The 24,058-nt window shown below is 47.1% G+C and overlaps 1 long non-coding RNA gene across 1 annotated transcript; it reads right to left on the bottom strand.

The window, feature by feature from the left end:
• Nucleotides 1–1,008: 1,008 nt before the first annotated feature.
• On the bottom strand, nt 1,009–23,753 carry LOC132208028 (uncharacterized). Its single transcript, XR_009444138.1, has 3 exons — nt 23,600–23,753; nt 19,067–19,179; nt 1,009–1,334 (listed from the first exon to the last, which is right to left on the bottom strand). It is a non-coding gene; the product is annotated as an uncharacterized LOC132208028 (long non-coding RNA).
• Nucleotides 23,754–24,058: the final 305 nt, after the last annotated feature.

Raw genomic sequence — 24,058 nt, 5'->3', positions numbered from 1 at the left:
TGAATTTGTTAAGTCTATCCAAGAGAGTTTCTTGACACAGTATGTGGATAGAAGATGGGCCATACTGGACGTTGTCCTGGTCAGGTAACTGGTGAGAAGGGTGGGAAAGCATTTTGGAAATAGTGATCACAACTCCTTAAATTTTAAGATTGCTATGAAGAAGTATAAGTCAGGACCTTGGGGGAGAGTAAGTTATATCAATTTTAGGTAGGAGCTGGGGAGTGTTAATTGGGAGGAGCTGACACATTTGCCATATGGGAATTGTTTAAAGGCCTGCTTATGAGTTTAGGATCAGGAAGGAGGATGGACAACGATGGCAAGGTAAAAGACCCTTGGATAATTGGGGAGGTTGTGAAGTTAGTCAAAAGGGAAAAACAAAAATATGTCAGGTTTAGGAAGCTAAAATCGAACAGGGCTGACATAAAGAAAGCAGAAAAAGAAAGGCGGTCAAATGACCTTGGCAAGGAGGGTTGAAGGAAATCCCAAGGCATTCTGTGCATACATCTAAAACAAGGGGATAAACAGCAAGAAGGTACGACCATTCAGGATAAAGGAGGGAACTTGTGTTTGGAAGCAGAGGATGTGGGCAAGATCCTAAATTAAGTCCGTGCATCACTATTCACTCAGGCGAAGGGTGTGGAGGATAGTGGGATTTGTGTGGAGCATGCTCATGTGATAACAGCATTTTGAAATCAAGAAAGAGCACTAAGGTGGATAAGTCCTCAGGACCCAATGGTATCTCCTCAAGGTTTTTGAGCGAGGTGAGAGAAGAGATTGTCGGGGCATTCAGCAATATCTTTGTATCCTTGGTAGCCACTGGAGGGGTACTGGAGGACTAGCAAGTTGCTAAATGTTCTTCTCCTGTTCAAGAAGGGAAATAGGGTCAATCCAGGAAACACTCGACTAGCGAGTTTCTCATCGTTCATTGGAAGCTATTGGAGAGAATTCTTAGGGATTGTATTTGTCTGTATTTGGAACAGCATGGCCTCATTCGGGACAGTCAGCATGGCTTTGTGCAGGGCAGGTCATGTCTTCCTAACTTGACTGAATTTTTTGAGGAGGTGACGAATGTGATCAATGAAGGTAGAGCAGTGGATATTGTTGACATGGATTTTAGCAATACTTTCAACAAGGTACCTCATGATAGGATCATCCAGAAAATTAAGATGCACCGAGTCAATGGTGGCTTGGATGCTTGGATTCACAACTGGCTTGCCCAGAGAAGACAGAGGCAAGAGGTGGAATGGTGCTTTTCAGGCTGTAGATCCAGGACGATTGGTGTTCCGCAGGGATCTGTGCTGGGACCTCTGCTGTTTGTGGTCTATACAAAATGACTGAGGTGAAAATATAGATGTATGGGTTAGCAAGTTTGCAGACAATAGAATGATTGGGAGAATCAGGATGAGTGTAGACGTCATAAAAGGATACAGATCAGTTGCAGAAACGGCAAGTGGATTTTAATCCATTAAATGTTAGATGCTTCACTTTGGGAAATCAACTATTACAGAAAAATATACAGTTAATGGCACCCCTCAGTGCAGAATTGTTAAGGTGGGGATGCAGGTGCACTCAATCTGTTCATTGAGAACTGTCGACGTGCTATCACCTCAATTTCTCTGTTCCCTGCACCAAACCCAACCTACGTCCTGCCCAACTGACTGCCCTCCACGCACTCATATCTCACCCTGACTTTGTTATTAAGCCTGCCGATAAGGTGGTGCTGTTGTGGTCTGGTGAGCTGAAGTCTACCTTGCAGAGGCTGAGCGCCAGCTCTCAGATACCTCCTCCGACTTCTCCTGGACCATGACCGCACCGGGCCATTGTATCTACTACAGTAACTGATCTTGGTCTATCTGGTGATCTTCCCCCTCTGTTTCCAAGCTGAAAGGCCACAGCTCCCCACAGGTTGCTCCTATGTCCCCCTAAAAATCCACAAATGAGACTGTCCTGGCAGACCCATTGTTTCAGCCTGTTCCTGCCCCACAGAACTCATCTCTTCCGACCTTGACTCAATCTTCTGTCCCCTGGTCCAAGCACTGCCCACGTACATCCAGAAATACTCTGATATTTTACGCAGTTTTAAAAACATCAGTTTGCCGGTTCCAGCTGCGTCCTCTTTACCATGAATGTGTAATTCCTTTACACATCCATTCCCCACCAGGAGGTTCTTAGGGCTGTCCCCTTCTTCTTGGAGCAAAGACCTGAACATGCCCCTCCCACCACCACCCTCCTCCACTTGGTCGACCTCATCCTCACCCTCAACAACTTGTTGTTTAACTCCTCTCATTTCCTTCGGGTAAGAGGAGCAGCTCCGGGCACCTGCGTGGGCCCGAGTTAAACCTGTCTCTTCACGGGGTTCGTGGAACATTCCCACCCACAACACTTTCTCCGACACATCAATGATATCATCCGGCTGCTTCTCTCTCTTGTCTGAAATTGGAAAACTTCATCAACTTCGCCTCCAATTTCCATCCTGCCCTCACTTTCACCTGCTCTACCTCTGACTCCACCCTTCCCTTCCTCAACATTTCTGCTTCCATTCCTGGGGGTAGGCTTCGCACTAATTCCATTACAAACTCTCTGACTCTCACAGCTACCTGGTCTATATATCCTCACACCCCACTTTCTGTAAAGACTCCAACCTCTTCTCTCACTTCCTCCATCTCCATCGAACATGTTCTCATGAGGCCAACATCAACAAGGGAGCCTCCAAAATGTCCATCTTCTTCCTCAACTGAGGATTCTCCGGCTCCGTGGTCGACAGGGTCCTCAACTGTGTCCAACCCAGCACTTTTGCCCTCACCTTTTCTCTTCCCTCCCAAGATAGCAATAAGGTTCCACTTGACCTTACCTATCAACCCACATACCCACATCCATACCAACCTCAGGCACCATTTCCACCACCACCAGCAGGATGCCGCCACCAGACACATATTCCCCTCCCCTCCCTTATCCGCCTTAACCGGATCACCAGGAGGAAATGCAAGCAGACACGGGGAGAACGTGCAAACTTCGCACAGACAATTGCCCGAGGCTGCAGTGCGAACCACTGAGCCACCGTGCTGCCCAGAATCTTGGTGGTGTGGATGAGCAGAGAGATCTCGGTGTCCATGTGCGTAGATCCCTGAAAGTTGCCACGCAGATTGATAGGCTTGTTCAGAAGGCGTACGGCGTGTTAGGTTTTATTGGTACAGAGATTGAGTTTCGGAGCCATGAGGTCATGTTGCAGCTGTACAAAACACTGGTGCGGCCGCGCTTGGACTATTGCGTACAGTTCTGATCGCCACATTATCGGAAGGATTTGGAGGGGGTTTATTAGGATCTTGTCTGGTATGGAAGGAAGGTCTTATGAGGAAAAGCTTCGGGACTTGAGGCTGTTTTTGTCAGAAGAAGGTGAAGAGGCAACTTAATAGAGACATACAAGATAATCAGAGGATTAGATAGGGTGGACAGCGATAGTCTTTTTCCTCGATGGTGATGGTGAGCACGAGTGGAGATAGGTTTAAATTGAGGGGAGATAGATATGGGACACATGTCAGAGGGAGGTTCTTTATTCAGAGAGTAGTATGGGTGCGGAATGCCCTGCCTGCAACAGGAGTAGATTGCCAAGTTTAAGGGCATTTAAATGAACATTGCTAAATATATGGATGGTAATGGAATAGTGTCGGTTAGATGGGCTTCAGGTTGGATTCACAGGTCGGCGCAACATCGAGGGCCGAAGGGCCTGTACTGCGCTGTAATGTTCTATGTTCTATGTCATAATACTTCAGTGAATTCTGGTTACCCTGCCGTAGGAAGAATGCTGTTAAACTATACAGAGTGCAAAAATAATTACAAAAGGTCATTGCCGGGACTGGAGGGTTTACGAGGAGTGGTGGATAGGCTCGGACTTTTTCCCTGGAGTATCGGAGATGAAGGGGTGACTTCCAGAGGTGTAAAAAATCATGATGGGCATTGATAAGGGGAATAACCAAGGTAGGGGAGTCCAAAGCTAGAAGGGAGCAGGTTCAAATGTGAAAGGGGAAAGATTTAAAAGTGACCCGACCGGCAACTTTTCCCACACAGAGGGTGGTGCGTGAATGCAATGAGCTGCCAACAGACGTGGTAGAGGCAGATAAAATTTCTGTATTTAAAAGACATTTGGGCAGGTACACAATGAGGAAAGGTTTAGACGGATACCAAACGCAGGCAAATGGGACCGGTTAAGTTTGGGACACCTGATCAGTACAGATGATTAGGAGTGAGGGTCCTGATTCTGTGCTGTATGACTCTATGAATCTATGACTGAAGAGCTAACTAGGTGTGTGGATGAGGGCAATGCATTTGACACAGTCTACTTGGGCTTCAGCAGAGCTTTTGACAAGATTCCCCATTTGAAGACTGTTAGAACAGGAAACAGTCCATGGGATCCGAGGACACATGTGCACAGGAAATCATAACTCATGTCATTTGAATGAGTTTTTTAAAGTAGTAATGAAGAGCATTGATTGAGGCAGAAACATGGACGTATATGGGTTTCAGTAAGGCGTTCAAGAAGGTTCCTCACAGTAGTCCAGTAGGGAAGTTAAATCACACGGAGCACAGGGAGAGCTAGCCATAGAAGATAGAACATAGAACATTACAGCACAGGACAGGCCCTTCGGCCCTCGATCTTGTGCTGACGTGTCATGCCGATCTCAAGCCCATCTAACCTGCAACTATTCCATGTACATCCATACGCTTGTCCAATGACCACTTAAATGTACCTGAAGTTGGCGAATCTACTACCGTTGCAGGCAAAGCGTTCCATTCGCTTACTACTGTCTGAGTAAAGAAACTACCTCTGACATCTGTCCTGTATCTTTCACCCCTCAATTTAAAACTCTGCCCCCTCGTGCTCGCCATCACCATCCTAGGAAAAAGGCTCTCCCTATCCACCCTATCTCACCCTCTGATTATTTTATATGTTTCAATTAAGTCACCCCTCAACCTTCTTCTCTCTAATGAAGACAGCCTCAAGTCCCTCAGCCTTTCCTCGTAAGACCTTCCCTCCATACCAGGCAACATCCTAGTAAATCTCCTCTGCACCCTTTCCAAAGCTTCCACATCCTTCTTATAATGCGGTGACCAGAACTGTATACAATACTCCAATGCGGCCGCTTCAGAGTTTTGTACAGCTTCACCATAACCTCTTGGTTCCGGAACTCGATCCCTCTATTAATCAAAGCTAAAACACTGTATGCCTTCTTAACAGCCCTGTCAACCTGGATGGCAACTTTCAAGGATCTGTGTTCATGGACACCGAGATCTCTCTGCTCATCTATACGACTAAGAATCTTACCATTAGCCCTGTACTTTGCCTTCTGGTTACTCCTGCCGAAGTGCATCACCTCACGCTTGTCTGCATTAAACTCCATTTGCCACCTCTCAGCCCAGCTCTGCAGCTTATCTGTGTCTCTCTGCAACCAATCCTTTGTCACGATCCACAACTCCACCTATCTTAGTGTTGTCTGCAAATTTACTAACTCATCCTTCACTGCCCTCATCCAGGTCATTTACAAAAATGACAAACAGCAGTGGACCCAACACCGACCCTTGCGGTACCACCAGAAACTGGTCTCCAGGATGAACGTTTCCCATCAACTACCACCCTCTGTCTTCTTTCAGCAGGCCAATTTCCGATCCAAGCTGCTCTATCTCCCACAATTCCATTCCTCTGCATTTTGTACAATAGTCTGTTATGGGGAACCTTATCGAACGCCTTGCTGAAATCCATATACACCACATCAACCGGTTTACTCTCATCTATCTGTTTGGTCACCTTCTCAAAGAACTCAATAAGGTTTGTGAGGCACGACCTACCCTTCACAAAACTGTGCTGACTATCCCTAATCAATTTATTCTTTTCTAGATGATTATAAATCCTGTCCCTTAGAGCCTTTTCCAACACTTTACCAACAACTGAGGTAAGGCTCACTGGCCGATAATTACCAGGGTTGTCTCTACTCCCCTTCTTGAACAGGAGAACCACAATTGCTATCCTCCAGTCATCTGGCACTATTCCTGTAGACAATGATGAGTTAAAGATCAATGCCAAAGGCTCGGCAATCTCCTCCCTGGATTCCCCGAGGATCCGAGGATAAATCCCATCCGGCCCAGGGGTCATAGCTGTCTTCACCCTCTGTAGGATTTCAAATACCTCTTCCTTGTGAACCTCAATCCCACCTAGTCCAGTAGCCTGTATCTCTGTATTCTCCTCGACAACATTGTTGTTTTCTAGAGTGAATACTGTTGAAAAATATTCATTTCACGCTTCCCCTATCTCATCTGACTCCACACACAACTTACCACTACTATCCTTGTTTGGGCCTCATCTTACTTTTCTCATTCTTTTATTTCTTAAATACCGATAGAAAACCTTACGGTTTACCCTGATCCTATCCGCCAACAACTTCTCAAATCTCCTCCTGGCTCTTCTGAGCTCTCTCTTTCCGTCTTTCCTGGCTACCTTGTAACCCTCAAGCACCCTGACTGAGCATTCACATCTTATAGTAACAGAAGCCTTCTGCTTCCTCTTGACCAGAGATTCCACTTCCTTCGTAAACCACGGCTCCCGCGCTCTACAGCTTCCTCCCGGCCTGACAGGTACATACTTATCTAGGATACACAGGAACTTTTCCTTGAATAAGCTCTACATTTCTATTGTGCCCATCCCTTGTAGTTTCCTTCCCCATCCTATGCTCCCAAAATCTTGCCAAATCTCATCGGAATTGCCTTTCCCCCAGATAACTCTTGCCCAGTGGTGTCCACCTCTACCTTTCCATCACTAAAGTAAACATAACAGAATTGTGATCGCTGAGGTTGGCAGTTTATTATCTTAGTATTGTGATCGCTATCACCAAGGTGATCACCTACTTCCAAATCTAACACCTGGCCAGGCTCATGACCCAGTTCCAAATCTGATGCGGTCACTGCACTCCAATTCCATTAGTCACTACATCCCACTTCCCTCAGTCACTGCATCCCACTTCACTCAGTCACTGCACCCCAAGGCCCGTCAGGCACTGCATCCCTATTACCTCATTCACTCCTTCCCATTACGTCAGTCACTGCATCCCATTTCACTCAGTCACTACATCCCACTTCACTCAGTCACTGCCTCCCATTACCCTCAGTCACTGCATCCCATTTCCCACGGTCACATCATCCCATTTCACTCAGTGACTGCATCCCATTTCACTCAGTCACTGCCTCCCATTTCAGTGAGTCACACCCTCCCATTTCAGTGAGTCACACCCTCCCATTTCAGACAGTCACTGCATCCCATGTCCCCAGAGTCACTGCGTCCCATTACACTCAGTCACTGCATCCTATTTCCCTCAGTCACTGCATCACATTTCACTCAGTCTCTGCTTCCAATTTCCCTCAGTCACTGCGTCCCAGTTCACTCAGTCAGTGTTTCCCATTACACTCAGTCACTGCGTCCCATTTCCCTCAGTCACTGCAAACCATTTCTGACAGTCACTGCAACCCATTTCACACAGTCACTGCATCTCCTTCCCCTCAGTCACTGCATCTCATTTCCCTCAGTCACTGCATCTCATTTCCCTCAGTCACTGCATCTCATTTCCCTCAGTCACTGCATCTCATTTCCCTCAGTCACTACATCCCATTACACTCAGTCACTGCATCCTATTTCCCTCAGTCACTGCATCCCAATTCACTCAGTCACTGCATCCCATTTCACGCAGCCACTGCATCCCATTTCACTCAGTCACTACATCCCATTACACTCAATCACTACATCCCATTACATTCAGTCACGGCGTCCCATTTCACTCAGTCACTGCCTCCCATTTCACTCAGTCACTGCCTCCCATTTCACTCAGTCACTCCCTCCCATTTCACTCAGTCACTCCCTCCCATTTCACTCAGTCACTCCCTCCCACTTCACGCAGTCACTGCCTCCCATTTCAGTCAGTCACTGCATCCCATTTCAGTCAGTCACTGCATCTCATTTCAATCAGTCAATGCATCCCATTTCACTCAGTCTCAGCATCCCATATCACTCAGGCACTGCATCCCATTTCCATCAGTCACTGCATCCCATTTCCTTCAGTCACTGCATCCCATTACACTCAGTCACTGCATCTTCATTTCACTCAGTCACTGCATCCCATTTCACTCAGTCACTGCATCCCTTCTAACGGAGACAGTGAATCCAATTCAACTGCAACAGTGAATCCATTTCGATCATCACCACACCCAATTCCTCACAGTCACGGCATCACATTACACTCAGTCACTGCATCCCATTACAGTCAGTCACTGCATCCTATTTCCCTCAGTCTCTGCGTCCCATTTCACTCAGTCAGTGCATCCCATTTCCCTCAGTCTGGGCGTCCCATTTCACTCAGTCACTACATCCCATTTCACGCAGCCACTGCATCCCATTTCACTCAGCCACTGCACCCCATTACACTCAGTCACTGCATCCCATTACCGTCAGCCACTGCATCCCATTTCACTCAGTCACTGCGTCCCATTTCCCTCAGTCACTGCAACCTATTTCCCACAGTCACTGCATCTGCTTTCCCTCAGTCACAGCATCCCAATTCACTGAGACAGTGAATCTCATTGAACTGAAACGGTGCATCCCCTTACCCTCAGTCACAGCATTCCATTTCCCAGAGTCACTGCATCTCCTTTCCCTCAGTCACTGCATCTCATTTCCCTCAGTCACTGCATCCCATTTCACTCAGCCACTGCATCCCATTTCACTCAGTCATTGCATCCTTTTTCACTCAGTCACTGCATCCCATTTGACTCAGTCACTGCATCCTATTTAACGTTGAATCCTATTCAACTGAGACAGTGCATCCATTTCCATCAGTCACCGCACCCGATTCCCGACAGTCACCGCATTCCATTTCCCTCAGTCACCGCATCCCATTTGCCTCAGTCACCGCATCCCATTTCACTCAGTCACGCATCCCATTTCCATCAGTCACTGCACCCCATTTCACTCAGTCACTGCATCACATTACCCTCAGTCACGGCATCCAATTACCCTCAGTCACGGCATCCCATTTCACTCATTCACAGCTTCCCATTTCACTCAGTCACTGCATGCCATTTCCCACAGGGACGGCATCTCCTTTCCATCAGTCAACGCATCACATTTCACTCAGTCACTGCATCCCATTTCATTCAGTCACTGCATCCATTTCCCCACAGTCTCCGCATCACATTTCACAGACACACGGCGTCCCATTTCACTTCGCCACTGCAACCCGTTACCCTCAGTCACAGCTTCCCGTTTCCACAGTCACTGCATCTCCTTTCCCCAAGTCACTGCATCCCATCTCCACGGTCACTTGCACCCATTTCATTCAATCACTGACTCCCATTTCCATCACTCACTGCATCCCATTTCCAAAAGTCACTGCATCCTATTTCCCTCAGTAACTGCATCCCATTTCCCTCAGTCACTGCATCCCATTTCCATCAGTCAGTGCATCCCATTTCCCTCAGTCACTGCATCCCATTTCCCTCAGTCAGTGCATCCTATTTCCCTCAGTCAGTGCATCCCATTTCACTCAGTCCGTGCATCCCATTTGCATCAGACACTGCATTTAATCTCCATCAGTCACTGCATCCCACTTCACACAGTCATTGCAGCTCATTTCACTCAGTCACTGCATCCTATTTCCCTCAGTCACCGCATCCCAATTTACTCAGTCACTGCATCCCATTTCACGCAACCACTGCACCCCACTTCACTCAGTCACTGCATCCTATTTCCCTCAGTCACTGCATCCCAATTCACTCAGTCACTGCATCCCATTTCACGCAGCCACTGCACCCCACTTCACTCAGTCACCGCATCCCATTTCACTCAGTCACTGCATCCCATTTCACTCAGTCACTACATCCCATTACACTCAGTCACGGCGTCCCATTTCACTCAGTCACTGCCTCCCACTTCACGCAGTCACTGCCTCCCATTTCAGTCAGTCACTGCATCCCATATCACTCAGGCACTGCATCCCATTTCCATCAGTCACTGCATCCCATTTCCCTCAGTCACTGCATCCCATTTCACTCAGTCACTGCATCCCTTCTAACGGAGACAGTGAATCCTATTCAACTGCAACAGTGAATCCATTTCGATCATCACAACACCCAATTCCCCACAGTCACGGCATCACATTACACTCAGTCACTGCATCCCATTTCTCTCAGTCAGTGCGTCCCATCTCCCTCAGTTTGGGCGTCCCATTTCACTCAGTCACTACATCCCATTTCACGCAGCCACTGCATCCCATTTCACGCAGCCACTGCACCCCATTACACTCAGTCACTGCATCCCATTACCGTCAGCCACTGCATCCCATTACCGTCAGCCACTGCATCCCATTACCGTCAGCCACTGCATCCCATTTCCCTCAGCCACTGCATCCCATTTCCCTCAGCCACTGCATCCCATTTCCCTCAGTAACTGCATCCCATTTCATTCAGTCACTGCATCCCATTTCATTCAGTCACTGCACCCCAGTTCACTCAGTCAGTGCATCCCATTTCCCTCAGTCACTGCGTCCCATTTCCCTCAGTCACTGCAACCTATTTCCCACAGTCACTGCATCTGCTTTCCCTCAGTCACAGAATCCCAATTCACTGAGACAGTGAATCTCTTTGAACTGAAACGGTGCATCCCATTACCATCAGTCACAACATTCCATTTCCCAGAGTCACTGCATCTCCTTTCCCTCAGTCAGTGCATCCCATTACCCTCAGTCACTGCATCCAATTTCACTCAGCCACTGCATCCCATTTCACTCAGTCATTGCATCCTATTTAACGGAGACGTTGAATCCTGTTCAACTGAGACAGTGCATCCATTTCCATCAGTCACCGCACCCGATTCCCGACAGTCACCGCATTCCATTTCCCTCAGTCACCGCATCCCATTTCCCTCAGTCACCGCATCCCATTTCACTCAGTCACCGCATCCCATTTCACTCAGTCACGCATCCCATTTCCATCAGTCACTGCACCCCATTTCACTCAGTCACTGCATCACATTACCCTCAGTCACTGCATCACATTACCCTCAGTCACGGCATCCAATTACCCTCAGTCACGGCATCCAATTACCCTCAGTCACGGCATCCAATTGCCCTCAGTCACGGCATCCCATTTCACTCATTCACAGCTTCCCATTTCACTCAGTCACTGCATGCCATTTCCCACAGGGACGGCATCTCCTTTCCATCAGTCAACGCATCACATTTCACTCAGTCACTGCATCCCATTTCCCCACAGTCTCCGCATCACATTTCACAGACACACGGCGTCCCATTTCACTTCGCCACTGCAACCCGTTACCCTCAGTCACAGCTTCCCGTTTCCACAGTCACTGCATCTCCTTTCCCCAAGTCACTGCATCCCATCTCCACGGTCACTTGCACCCATTTCATTCAATCACTGACTCCCATTTCCATCACTCACTGCATCCCATTTCCAAAAGTCACTGCATCCTATTTCCCTCAGTAACTGCATCCCATTTCCCTCAGTCACTGCATCCCATTTCCCTCAGTCAGTGCATCCCATTTCCCTCAGTCAGTGCATCCCATTTCCCTCAGTCAGTGCATCCCATTTCACTCAGTCCGTGCATCCCATTTGCATCAGACACTGCATTTAATCTCCATCAGTCACTGCATCCTATTTCCCTCAGTCACTGCATCCCAATTCACTCAGTCACTGCATCCCATTTCACTCAGTCACTGCATCCCATTTCACTCAGTCACTGCATCCCATTTCACTCAGTCACTGCATCCCATTTGCATCAGACACTGCATCCCATTTGCATCAGTCACTGCATCTCACTTCACTCATTCACTGCATCCCATTTCCCACAGTCACTGCATCCCATTTCACTCAGTCACTGCATCCCATTTCACTCAGTCACTGCATCCCATTTCACACAGTCACAGCATCACATTTCACACAGTCACAGCATCACATTTCACACAGTCACTTCATCTCGTTTCCCACAGTCACTGCATCCCATTTCCCACAGTCACTGCATCTCCTTTCCCTCAGTTACTGCGCCTCATTTCCTCACTCAGTGCAACCCATTTCCCACAGTCACTGCAACCCATTTCCCACAGTCACTGCATTCCATTTCCCTCAGTCACTGCATCACATTTCAATCAGTCACTGCATCCCATTTCACTCAGCCACTCCGTCATATTCACTCAGTCATGGCATCCCATTTCACTCAGTCACAGCATTCCATTTGACTCAGTCACTACATGCTATTTAACGGAGACAGTGAATCCTCTTCAACTGAGACAGTGCATCCATTTCCCTCAGTCACCGCACCCTATTCCCCTCAGTCACCGCATCCCATTTCCATCAGTCACTGCATCCCATGACCCTCGGTCACTGAATCCCATTTCACTCAGTCACTGCATCCCATTTCCCTCAGTCACTGCATCCCATTTCACTCAGTCACTGCATCACATTTCACTCAGTGACTGCATCCGATTTCACGCAATCACTGCCTCCCATTTTCCTCAGTCACTGCAACCGATTTCCCACAGTCACTGCGTCTCCTTTCCTTCAGTCACAGCATACCATTTCACTCAGTCAGCACATCCCATTTTCCTCAGTCACTGCATCCCATTTCACTCAGCCACTGCATCCCATTTCACTCAGCCACTGCATCCCATTTCCATCAGTCACTGCATCCCATGACCCTCAGTCAGTGAATCCCATTTCACTCAGTGACTGCATCCCATTACCATCAGTCACTGCATCCCATTTCAATCAGTCACTGCATCCCATTCACTCAGTCACTGCATCCCATTTCACTCAGTCACTGCATCCCATTTCAGTCAGTCACTCACTCCCATTTCAGTGACTCCCTCCCATTTCCCTCAGTCATTGCGTCCCATTTCGCTCAGTCAGTGTGTCCCATTTCTCTCAGACACTACATCCCATTTCACGCAGTCAGTGCATCACATGTCATTCAGTCTCTGCACTCTATTTCACTCAGTCACTGCATCCCATTTCCCATAGTCACTGGATCTCAATTCCTCAGTCACGGCATCCCATTACCCTCAGTCACTGCATCTCATTTCCATCAGTCACTGCATCCCATTATCACTCAGTCACTGCATCCCATTTCACTCAGTCACTGCATCCCATTTCACGGAGACAGTGAATCCTATTCAACTGAGACAGTGAATCAATTTCCATCAGTCACCACACCCTATTCCCCACAGTCACGGCATCACATTACACGTGGTCACTACATCCTATTTCACTCAGTCACTGTGTCCCATTACCCTCAGTCACTGCATCCCATTTCACTCAGGCACTCCCTCCCATTTCAGTCAATCACTCCCGCCCATTTCACTCAGTCACTGCCTCCCACTTCACTCAGTCACTGCCTCCCACTTCACTCAGTCACTGCCTCCCAAATTCAGTCAGTCACTCCCTCCCATTTCAGTCAGTCACAACCTCCCATTTCACTCAGTCACTGCATCTCCTTTCCCTCAGTCACTGCATCACATTTCACTCAGTCACTGCATCACATTTACCTCAGTCATTGCATCCCATTTCACTCAGTCACTGCATCCCATTTCACTCAGTGACTGCATCCCATTTCACTCAGTGACTGCATCCCATTTCACTCAGTCACTGCAACCCATTTCCCACAGTCACTGCATCGCATTTCACTCAGTCACTGCATCCCATTTAACTGAGACAGTGAATCTCATTGAACTGAGACAGTGCATCCCATTTCCCTCAGTCACAGCACCTCCTTTAACTCAGTCACAAAATCCCCTTTCACTCATTCACTGTATCCCATTTCACACAGTCACTGCACCCCATTTCACACAGTCACTGCACCCCATTTCACAGAGTCACTGCACCCCATTTCACTCAGTCACTGCAGCCCATTTCACTCAGTCATTACAGCCCATTTCACTCAGTCACTGCAGCCCATTTCACTCATTCACAGCTTCCCATTTCACTCATTCACAGCTTCCCATTTCACTCAGTCACTGCCTCCCTTTTCCCACAGTCACTGCAAAATTTTCCCACAGTCACTGCAACCCATTTCACTCAGTCACTGCATCCCATTTCATTCAGTCACTGCATCCATTTCCCCACAGTCTCCGCATCACATTTCACAGAGACACGGCATCCCATTTCACTTCGCCACTGCAACCCGTTACCCTCAGTCACAGCATCCCGTTTCCACAGTCACTGCATCTCCTTTCCCCAAGTCACTGCATCCCATCTCCACGGTCACTTGCACCCATTTCATTCAATCACTGCCTCCCATTTCCATCACTCACTGCATCCCATTTCCCTCAGTAACTGCATCCCATTTCCCTCAGTCACTGCATCCCATTTCCCTCAGTCACTGCATCCCATTTCCCTCAGTCACTGCATCCCATTTCCCTCAGTCAGTGCATTCCATTTGCATCAGACACTGCATTCAATCTCCATCAGTCACTGCACCTCACTTCACTCATTCACTGCATCCCATTTCCCACAGTCACTGCATCCCACTTCACACAGTCACTGCATCCCATTTCACTCAGTCACTGCATCCCATTTCACTCAGTCACTGCATCCCATTTCACTCAGTCACTGCATCCCATTTCACTCAGTCACTGCATCTCACTTCACTCATTCACAGCATCCCATTTCCCACAGTCACTGCATCCCATTTCACTCAGTCACTGCATCCCATTTCACTCAGTCACTGCATCCCATTTCACACAGTCACTGCATCCCATTTCACACAGTCACTGCATCCCATTTCACACAGTCACTGCATCACATTTCACACAGTCACTGCATCCCATTTCCCACAGTCACTGCATCCCATTTCACGCAGTCACTGCATCACATTTCACGCAGTCACGGCATCTCATTTCACGCAGTCACGGCATCACATTTCACTCTGCAACTGCATCACATTTCACTCTGTCACTGCATCCTATTTCACGCAGTCACTGCATCCCATTTCACACAGTCACTGCATCCCGTTTCTCATCTGACGCTTCATTCAAGTTCCGTCAGGTACTGCATCCCATTTCACTCAGCCACTGCATCCCATTTCACTCAGCCACTGCATCCCACTTCACTCAGCCACTGCATCCCATTTCAGTCAATCACTGCCTCCCATTTTCCTCAGTCACTGCAACCCATTTCCCACAGTCACTGCGTCTCCTTTCCCTCAGTCACCGCATCCCATTTCACTCAGTCAGCGCATCCCATTTCACTCAGTCACTGAATCCCATTTAACGAGACAGTGAATCTCATTGAACTGAGACGGTGCATCCCATTACCCTCAGTCACAGCATTCCATTTCCCACAGTCACTTCATCTCCTTTCCCTCAGTCACTGCATGTCATTTCCCTCAGTCAATGCATCTCATTTCCCTCAGTCAATGCATCTCATTTCCCTCAGTCAATGCATCTCATTTCCCTCAGTCACTGCATTCCATTTCACTCAGCCACTGCATCCCATTTCACTCAGTCACTGCAACCCATGACCGTCGGTCCCTGAATCCCATTTTACTCAGTCACTGCATCCCATTTCACTCAGTCACTGCATCATATTTCACTCAGTGACTGCATCATATTTCACTCAGTGACTGCATCCCATTTCACTCAATCACTGCCTCCCATTTCCCTCAGTCCCTGCATCCCATTTCACTCAGCCACTGCATCCCATTTCAATCAGCCACTGCTTCCCATTTCACTCAGCCACTGCATCCCATTTCACTCAGTCACAGCATTCCATTTGACTCAGTCACTACATGCTATTTAACGGAGACAGTGAATCCTATTCAACTGAGACAGTGCATCCTATTTCACTCAGCCACTGCGTGCCATTTCACTCAGTCACAGCATTCCATTTGACTCAGTCACTACATGCTATTTAACTGAGACAGTGAATCCTATTCAACTGAGACAGTGCATCCTATTTCACTCAGTCACTGCGTGCCATTACCCTCAGCCACTGCTTCCCATTTCACTCAGCCACTGCATCCCATTTCACTCAGTCACAGCATTCCATTTGACTCAGTCACTACATGCTATTTAACGGAGACAGTGAATCCTATTCAACTGAGACAGCGCATCCTATTTCACTCAGTCACTGCGTGCCATTACCCTCAGTCACTGCATCCCATTTCACTCAGTCACTGCATCCCATTTAACTGAGACAGTGAATCTCATTGAACTGAGACAGTGCATCCCATTTCCCTCAGTCACAGCATCTCCTTTAACTCAGTCACAAAATCCCCTTTCGCTCATTCACAGCTTCCCATTTCACTCATTCACAGCTTCCCATTTCACTCATTCACAGCTTCCCATTTCACTCAGTCACTGCATCCCATTTCCCTCAGTCACTGCATCCCATTTCCTTCAGTGACTGCATCCCATTTCCCTCAGTCACTGCATCACATTTCACTCACCCAGTGCATCCAATTTCCCTACATCAGTGTATCTCATTTCCCTCAGTCACTGCATCTCATTTCATTCAGTCACTGCATCCCATTTAGCTCAGTCACTGCATCCCATTTCACTCAGTCACGGTATCCCATTTCACCCAGTCACTGCATCGCATTTCACTCAGTCAGGGCATCCTCTTTCACTCAGTCGGGGCATCCTATTTCACTCAGTCGGGGCATCCTATTTCACTCAGTCGGGGCATCCTATTTCACTCAGTCACTGCATCCCATTTTCCTCAGTCACTGCATTCCATTTCATGCAGTCACTGCATCCCATTTCACGCAGACACTGCATCCCATTTCACGTAGACACTGCATCCCATTTCACGCAGTCACTGCATCACATTTCAGGCAGTCACTGCATCACATTTCAGGCAGTCACTGCATCACACTTCACGCAGTCACGGCATCACATTTCACTCTGCCACTGCATCACATTTCACTCAGTCACTGCATCACATTTCACTCAGTCACTGCATCTCCTTTCCATCAGTCACTGCATCTCACTTCACTCATTCACTGCATCCTATTTCACCCAGTCACTGCATCCCATTTCAAACAGTAACTGCATCCCGTTTCTCATCTGATGCTGCATTCAAGTTCCGTCAGGTACTGCATCCCATTCCCTCAGTCACTGCATCCCATTTCCCTCAGTCACTGTATCCCATTTCTCTCAGTCACTACATCCCATTTCCCACCGTCATTGCATCCAATTTCACTCTCTCACTGCATTCAATTTCCATCTGTCACTGCATCCCATTACCCTCAGCCACTGCATCCCATTTATCTCAGCCACTGCATCCCATTTATCTCAGTCACTGCATCCCATTTATCTCAGTCACTGCATCCCATTTATCTCAGTCACTGCATCCCATTTCACTGAGTCACTGAATCGCATTTGTTGTTCTCACTTGAATGCAATGGTCTTGAATCTCCTCCAATGGCTGGTCATGTATTTCCAATGCAAAATTTCACCAAGTTTTGATTTTCAATTTTGATTACATGTGTCTCTTCTAATCTATAAGATGCTGCAATAAACTCAAATTTTATAAATCATAATTCAACCACCATTACCTACAGAGTTAATTTCATCAAACAGATCCAATTAGAATTGTCAAATTCCCAAATCCTGATTCAAGTTTTTCTAATTATGGGCCACGTGGTTCAGAAAAAAGACACTTAGAGTCAGAGAGATGTACAGTAGGGAAACAGATCCTTTGGCCCAATTTGTCTATGTTGACCGGATATCCTAAATTAATTTAGTCCCATTTGCCAGCATTTGGCCCATATTCCTCTCAACCCATCCTATTCATATACCCATCCACATGCCTTTTAAACGTACAAGCCTCCACCACTTCCTCTGGCAGCTCATTCCATACATGCACCACTATGAAAAAAATCCGGTCCATTTTAAATCTTCCCTCTCTCATTTTCAATCTATTCCCTCCAGTTTTGGATTCCAGCAACCCGGGGAAAAGATCTTGGCTGTTCGCTCTATCCACGTCCCTCGTAATTGTATAAACTTCTATATGGTCAGCCCTGAACTCCAAAGTTCCAAGTAATCGCTGCCTGTTCAAGCCCACGGTATACCTTCAACCTCCGATGCTGGTAACATCCTTGTAGATCTTCTCTGAACCCTTTCAAGTTTACAACATACAACAATACAGCGCAGAACAGGCCCTTCGGCCCTCAATGTTGCGCCAACATCCTTCCTCTCGCAAGGAGACCAAAATCGATTGCAGTATACCAAAAGCAGCCGAACCAACGTCCTACATGGCTGCTAAGTGATCTCCCAACTCCTATACTCAATGCATTGACCGATAAAGGCGAGCACACCAAATGTCTCCTTCATATCCTTTCTACCGGTGGCTGTACTTTGATGGAACTACGAAACTGCACTCCAGCGTCTCTTTATTAAGCAACACTCCCCACAACCTTCAGTGTATACGTGCTGCCCTGATTTGCCTTTCCAAAAGGGAGCACCTCACATTTATCTAACCTCAACTCCATCTGCCACTCCTCAGTTTATTGGCCCTTGTCAATGTCCCATTGCATTCTGAGGTGACCTTCTTGGCTGACTACTACACCTTCAATCATTGGGAAACTTACGAACCACACCTTCTATTTTCATATCCAAATCATTGCATCACTTCAACTCCCCCTCCCACTCCCTGGACGACATGTCCATCCTGGGCCTCTTCCAGTGTCACAATCACACCACCCAGAAACGAGAGGAGCAGCACCTCATATTCCGCCTCGGGAGCTTCCAACTCAATGGCCTCAATATGAACTTTGCCACCCTCAAAATCTCCCCACCCATCAGCCTCATCCCAAGACTAGTTCCTCCACTCATCCCCGCCTCCATGACCTGTCCGCCTTCTCTCCCACCTATCCACTCCTCCCACCTCACTGACCAACTCCCACCACTGCTTGGAATTATTCTTCTTTTCACACTTCATCAGCTCGATGTTATTTCTAAAATCTATTTTCCAATTTTGGAAAAAGTGAGATAAAGAGAAGTAAAAGAAGTTACATTCTTACCACTCGTGAAATCTCTGAATATTCTTCTGTTGAAAGGCCGCCAAGGAACGATGCAATTCTTTTGTCACAAACACTGTGAGGGAGACATCTTTTTCGGTTCCACTAACTCCACCCTAAGGAAGACAAACCCACGTCACATATCTAGTGACTTAAAGCATACTCTATTGTTGCCCAAGGTGGAGAGCTGGATGAACACAGCAGGCCAAGCAGCATCAGAGGAGCAAGAAAGCTGATGTTTCGGGACGAGACCCTACTTCAGAAAATTGGCGCTGGAGAATCTGAGATAACAAGGTGTAGAGCTGGATGATACTGCTTGCCCTGCTGTGTTCATCCAGCTTTACACCTTCTTATCTCAGATTCTCCAGCATCTGCAGTTCCTACTGCCTCTGTTGTTGCCCTTTCACTTTACTGAACTAATATGAGCCAGTAGTTTTGTTTAGGCCCATGTAATCTTACAGTTATTGGCCTGTACAAAATTCTGAATTAATTTTGATCGACTGACGGGAGGAGAGATTAATTTTATAGAAATTTGTGTTTTCTACCAATTTGCAGAGGGCATCGTGGGCGATTGAAGGACAGTGTTATTATCCTCCAGGTCTGTGGACTGCATCGTTACCAACTTGCCCATTTGCATATACATACAATATTCATTATGTACCAATGAAACATAATAAACCAATACTGTGTACTAAAAACAACGCTCACATATCAATGGAAATTTAAATATTTATCATAGAGTTTGAAGAATTGAATTCAATGATACAAAGCAAAAACCAGTGAAGATGAGGGCAGTTGGTCAGCACTTTTGCCACTAAGTGGAGGTTGGCAGTTTGAGGCCACCCAGGAACAAGCAAGCTCTGTCTAACTCCAAGGGCAGCACGGTGGCTCAGTGGTTAGCACTGCTGACTCACAGCGCCAGGGACCCAGGTTCGATCCCACCGTTGCGTGATTTTCTGTGCGGAGTTTGTACATTCCGCCCATGCCTGCATGGGTTCCTGCTGGGTGCTCTGGTTTCCTCCCACTGTCCAAAGATGTGCAGGCTAGGTGTATGGGCCATGCCAAACTTGCCCATTGTGTTTCGGGATGTGTAGATTAGGTGTGTTAGTCATGGGAAACGTACGGTTACTGAGGAAAGGGTCGGGGGATGAGTCAGGGTGAGATGCTCTTTGGAGGGTGGCTGTGGACTTGTTGGGTCAAAAGGGGCTTGTTTCCACACCGTAGGGATTCTATGATATGGAAGTATCTTTTGAAGTGGGCATTCATGGGTATGCTGTAACAGAGACCTTGTAATACTACACAACAAATATTTGGAACTAGACTGTCAATTCAGACATAGCATCAAAAAAGGTCATGGAAGTTGTCACCGATATAAAGCAGGATTGATGAAAATCCAGCAGGAAATGGTGTCAAAAGGCACTGTATCTTTTATTCACCTCCAGTTATTTTGTCCAAGGCACTGGATGCTGGCAGGATTGAAACATTTCAGAAATGCTTCACAAATCACATATAAGGACCTGCACATCTTTGAACAATGGGAGGAAACTGCAGCGCCTGGCAGAAGCCCCTCGCAGACGCGGGGAGGGCATGTCAATTCCACACAGATCGTTACCCAAGACTGGAATCTCAATTGGCTCCCCAGTGCATGAGCAGCTCTAACCACTGAGCAACTACCTTGCCCAGAAGGGGTTTTATAAGCGCATACATTATTTCCATTAATAGTTGGGGTAAGACAGATCCAATCCTCTATGTCCCATCAAAATAACATATCGTAGATATCATGACAACAATCATAAATGATTTTGAATAAGTAAATCAAAAAAACAGAAATTATTTCCAAGCCTAAATACTAGATATGGTGCAGTTAAGATGAATAGCGCAACAACAAAAAGTCCATATTTTATGTGACCATCGGTAACACTTGAAAACTTGCAACAATATAGTCACCAGTAGAGATCTGGAGTGGTTTGATGATGCACTCCTTCATACACTGGAATGAAACTCCAAAGATCACAAATTCTCCTTCACTACCGTGTTATAACAGTGACTGCATCAACCTGTGTTTATGGGCCTGACTGGAAGCCCACACAACACGCACAAACAAAAATATAATCTAAGGTGATAGGAGAAATAAATGTATGTATGCAACGTCTTTGAAAAGCAATCATTTCTAGCAGATGCAAGCCCATAAGGAATCTCGTTTCGCAGATTATATTCATTTGCACTGCAGTTCACGCCAGTCAGAATCAGTTTTCGTTTCATGACAGGTAACTAAAATGTCCAAAACAATGAACTTTGTTTGATCAGAAGATTTTAAGTAAGGACTATGTCTTGTGTGAGCTGACGGCATTAGGGGATGGAGAAGGTACACTCACTGCTGGCATCTTGACACCATTGAATGAGCAAGCGTGGACGCAAAGGTTGTAACAGGTAACAATTGTACAGGCAATATCTTTTGAGCTCCTTCCGAGCAGGCCTGTAATACTCTAAAGCTGTGCTAGACCCTCACTTACTCCACCTTACGTACGCTGCCTTTTTCTTTTCGACAAGAAGCACCTCTGCACCCGTCATCCAAGGCTCCTTAATCTTACCCCTTCTTACCTGTCTCAGAGGAACAAATTCATACATCACTCGCAACAACTGCTCCTTGAACAGCTCCACATGTCTGCTGTGCCCTTTCTGTGGAACAATTGCTTCCAATCTGTAGTTCCCAACTCCTGTCTGATAGCATCAGAGTTTCCTTTTCCCCAGTTCAATGTCTTCCCCTGGTAACTGCTTCTTTCCCTTTCCATGGCTATGGTAAATGTGAGGCTGTTGTAGTCACTGTCGCCAAAGTGCTCTCCCACCACAATATCTGACACCTGTCCTGGCTCATTGCCGAGCACCAAATCCAAAACGGCCTCCCTCCTCGGCCTGTCCACATACTGAGTAAGGAAACCCTCCTGAACACACCTGACAAAAACGGCACCATCCAAACCATCTGCACTCAGGAGGTTTCAATCTATATTGGAAAAGTTGAAGTCACCCTGAACAACAACCCTGATACGTTTGCACTTTTCAACTATCTGCCGGCCAATGAGTTCTTCGATCTCTCAACTGCTATTTGGGGGCCGTAGGAAACCCCCAGTGAGGTGACTGCTGCCTTGCTGTTCCGAACTTCCACCCACACTGACTCAGTCGACAAACCTTCCTTGGCAACCTCAGCCCATACAACCGCAGTAGACGAGTCCTGAAAGGTTCTTTCAGCCGCCGTTATAGTGTCCTTGACCAACAAAGCCACACCTCCCCATCTTTTACCACCTTCCCAGACCTTAATCAAAGATGTAAACCCTGGAACCTGCAACATCCATTCCTGACTCTGCTCTATCCATGTCTCCGAAATGGCCACAACATCGAAGTCCCAGGTACCTATCCAAGCTGCAACCTCACCTAACTTATTCCGGATACTCCCGGCATTAAAGTCGTCACACTTCAATCCAGCTTGCTGTCTGCCAGCACACTCCTGTGACAGTGAGGTCCTGACCATGTCCTCCCTACGCTCATCCTCCTGTGTACTAGGACTACACCTCAGTTTCCCATCCGCCTTCTGAGCTCGTTTAAATCCACCCGAATGGCACTAGCCAATTTCCCACCCAGGATATTCGTGCCCCTCTGGTTCAAGTGGAGACCGTCCTGTTTGTACAGGTCCCACCTTCCCCAGAATGAGCCCCAATTGTCCATGTACCTGAAGCCCTCCCACCTGCACCATCCCTGCAGCCGCGTCTTCAGCTGAAATCTCTCCCTGTTCTTTGCCTCGCTATCACGTGGTACGGGTGACAAACAGAGATGACCACGCTCTTTGTTCCAGCTCTCAGCTTCCACCCTTGCTCCCTCAAATCCTGCCTGGCATCCCTATCCCTCTTTCTACCTACGTCGCTGGTGCCTACGTGGACCACGACTTGGGGCTGGTCACCCTCTCCCCTCAGGACCCTAAACACACTATCCGAGACATCACGGACCCTGGCTCCTGGTCGGCAACACACCAATCGTCAGTCTCTTTCGTTCCCGGCAAATCTTCTATCAGTCCCTCCAACTATTGAGTCCCCAATGACTATCACTCTCTTCCGATCCCCGCTTCCCTTCTGTGCAAGAGGGACAGACTCTGTGCCAGAGACCTGCACCCTCCTGCATGCCCCTGGTAAGTCATCCCCCGGAACAGTATCCAAAACGGTATACTTGTTTTTCAGGGGAGCGACCGCAGGGGATTTCAGGGGAACGACCACAGGGGAAGGTTGGTCGAGCTACACCGGGTAAACGTACATTTTTGGCTGAAGAAACATGTGTTTCAATGTGAGCTAATGGAAGAAGCCATGGAGTCAAAGCTAAACATTTCGACAGTAAGACAACCATTCTTAAAAGCAGCAGACAGCATGAAAAAGAAATCAGCGGCTTTAATATCCGGTTAAAATTTGTGGAATATCAGATGGAATTTTCTTATTGACTCCATTGTGCAATCATATCGATCTAAAAATGTTAACTGCATTAATTAATACTAACCAGAAACGGACTTTGTAGTAAATGGTTTGACTATTTTCTGTGTCTGGAACATCCCTTTTCCTTCTCCAACGAAGATCGTACCAACCTATGGTACCAAACTCTGAGTCAAACGGACGGGACTCGTAATCTTTAAGTTCCTCATCAAAACAGTCAAATTGTATGGTTCTGTGCAATAAAAGAGAAAGAATAAACATGTTTCCCACAATTTTGCTGATGTTTACGAACAGAATGCACAAATTCAACAAGTTTGAGCTGGCATGTCTGCTTCCTCCAGCCTGTTTAAACTGTTCCATTCAATGTGAAATTTGTCATAAGTTTTAGCACACCACCTTCTATTAGTCATACATGCTTTCCCCACCTTCCTGTAATACATTCCTTGAAGTGTTCAATGAGATTTTGATTGAAAATCTTATCGTCATATTCTTTTGATTCTCAAGCATCAATGAATCTGATGTCGCC

The sequence above is a fragment of the Stegostoma tigrinum genome, unplaced genomic scaffold, assembly GCF_030684315.1.
Source record: "Stegostoma tigrinum isolate sSteTig4 unplaced genomic scaffold, sSteTig4.hap1 scaffold_251, whole genome shotgun sequence".
Lineage (NCBI taxonomy): Eukaryota > Metazoa > Chordata > Chondrichthyes > Orectolobiformes > Stegostomatidae > Stegostoma > Stegostoma tigrinum.
Note: the sequence above shows the minus strand (reverse complement) of the source record. Positions and strands in the feature narration are given on the sequence as shown.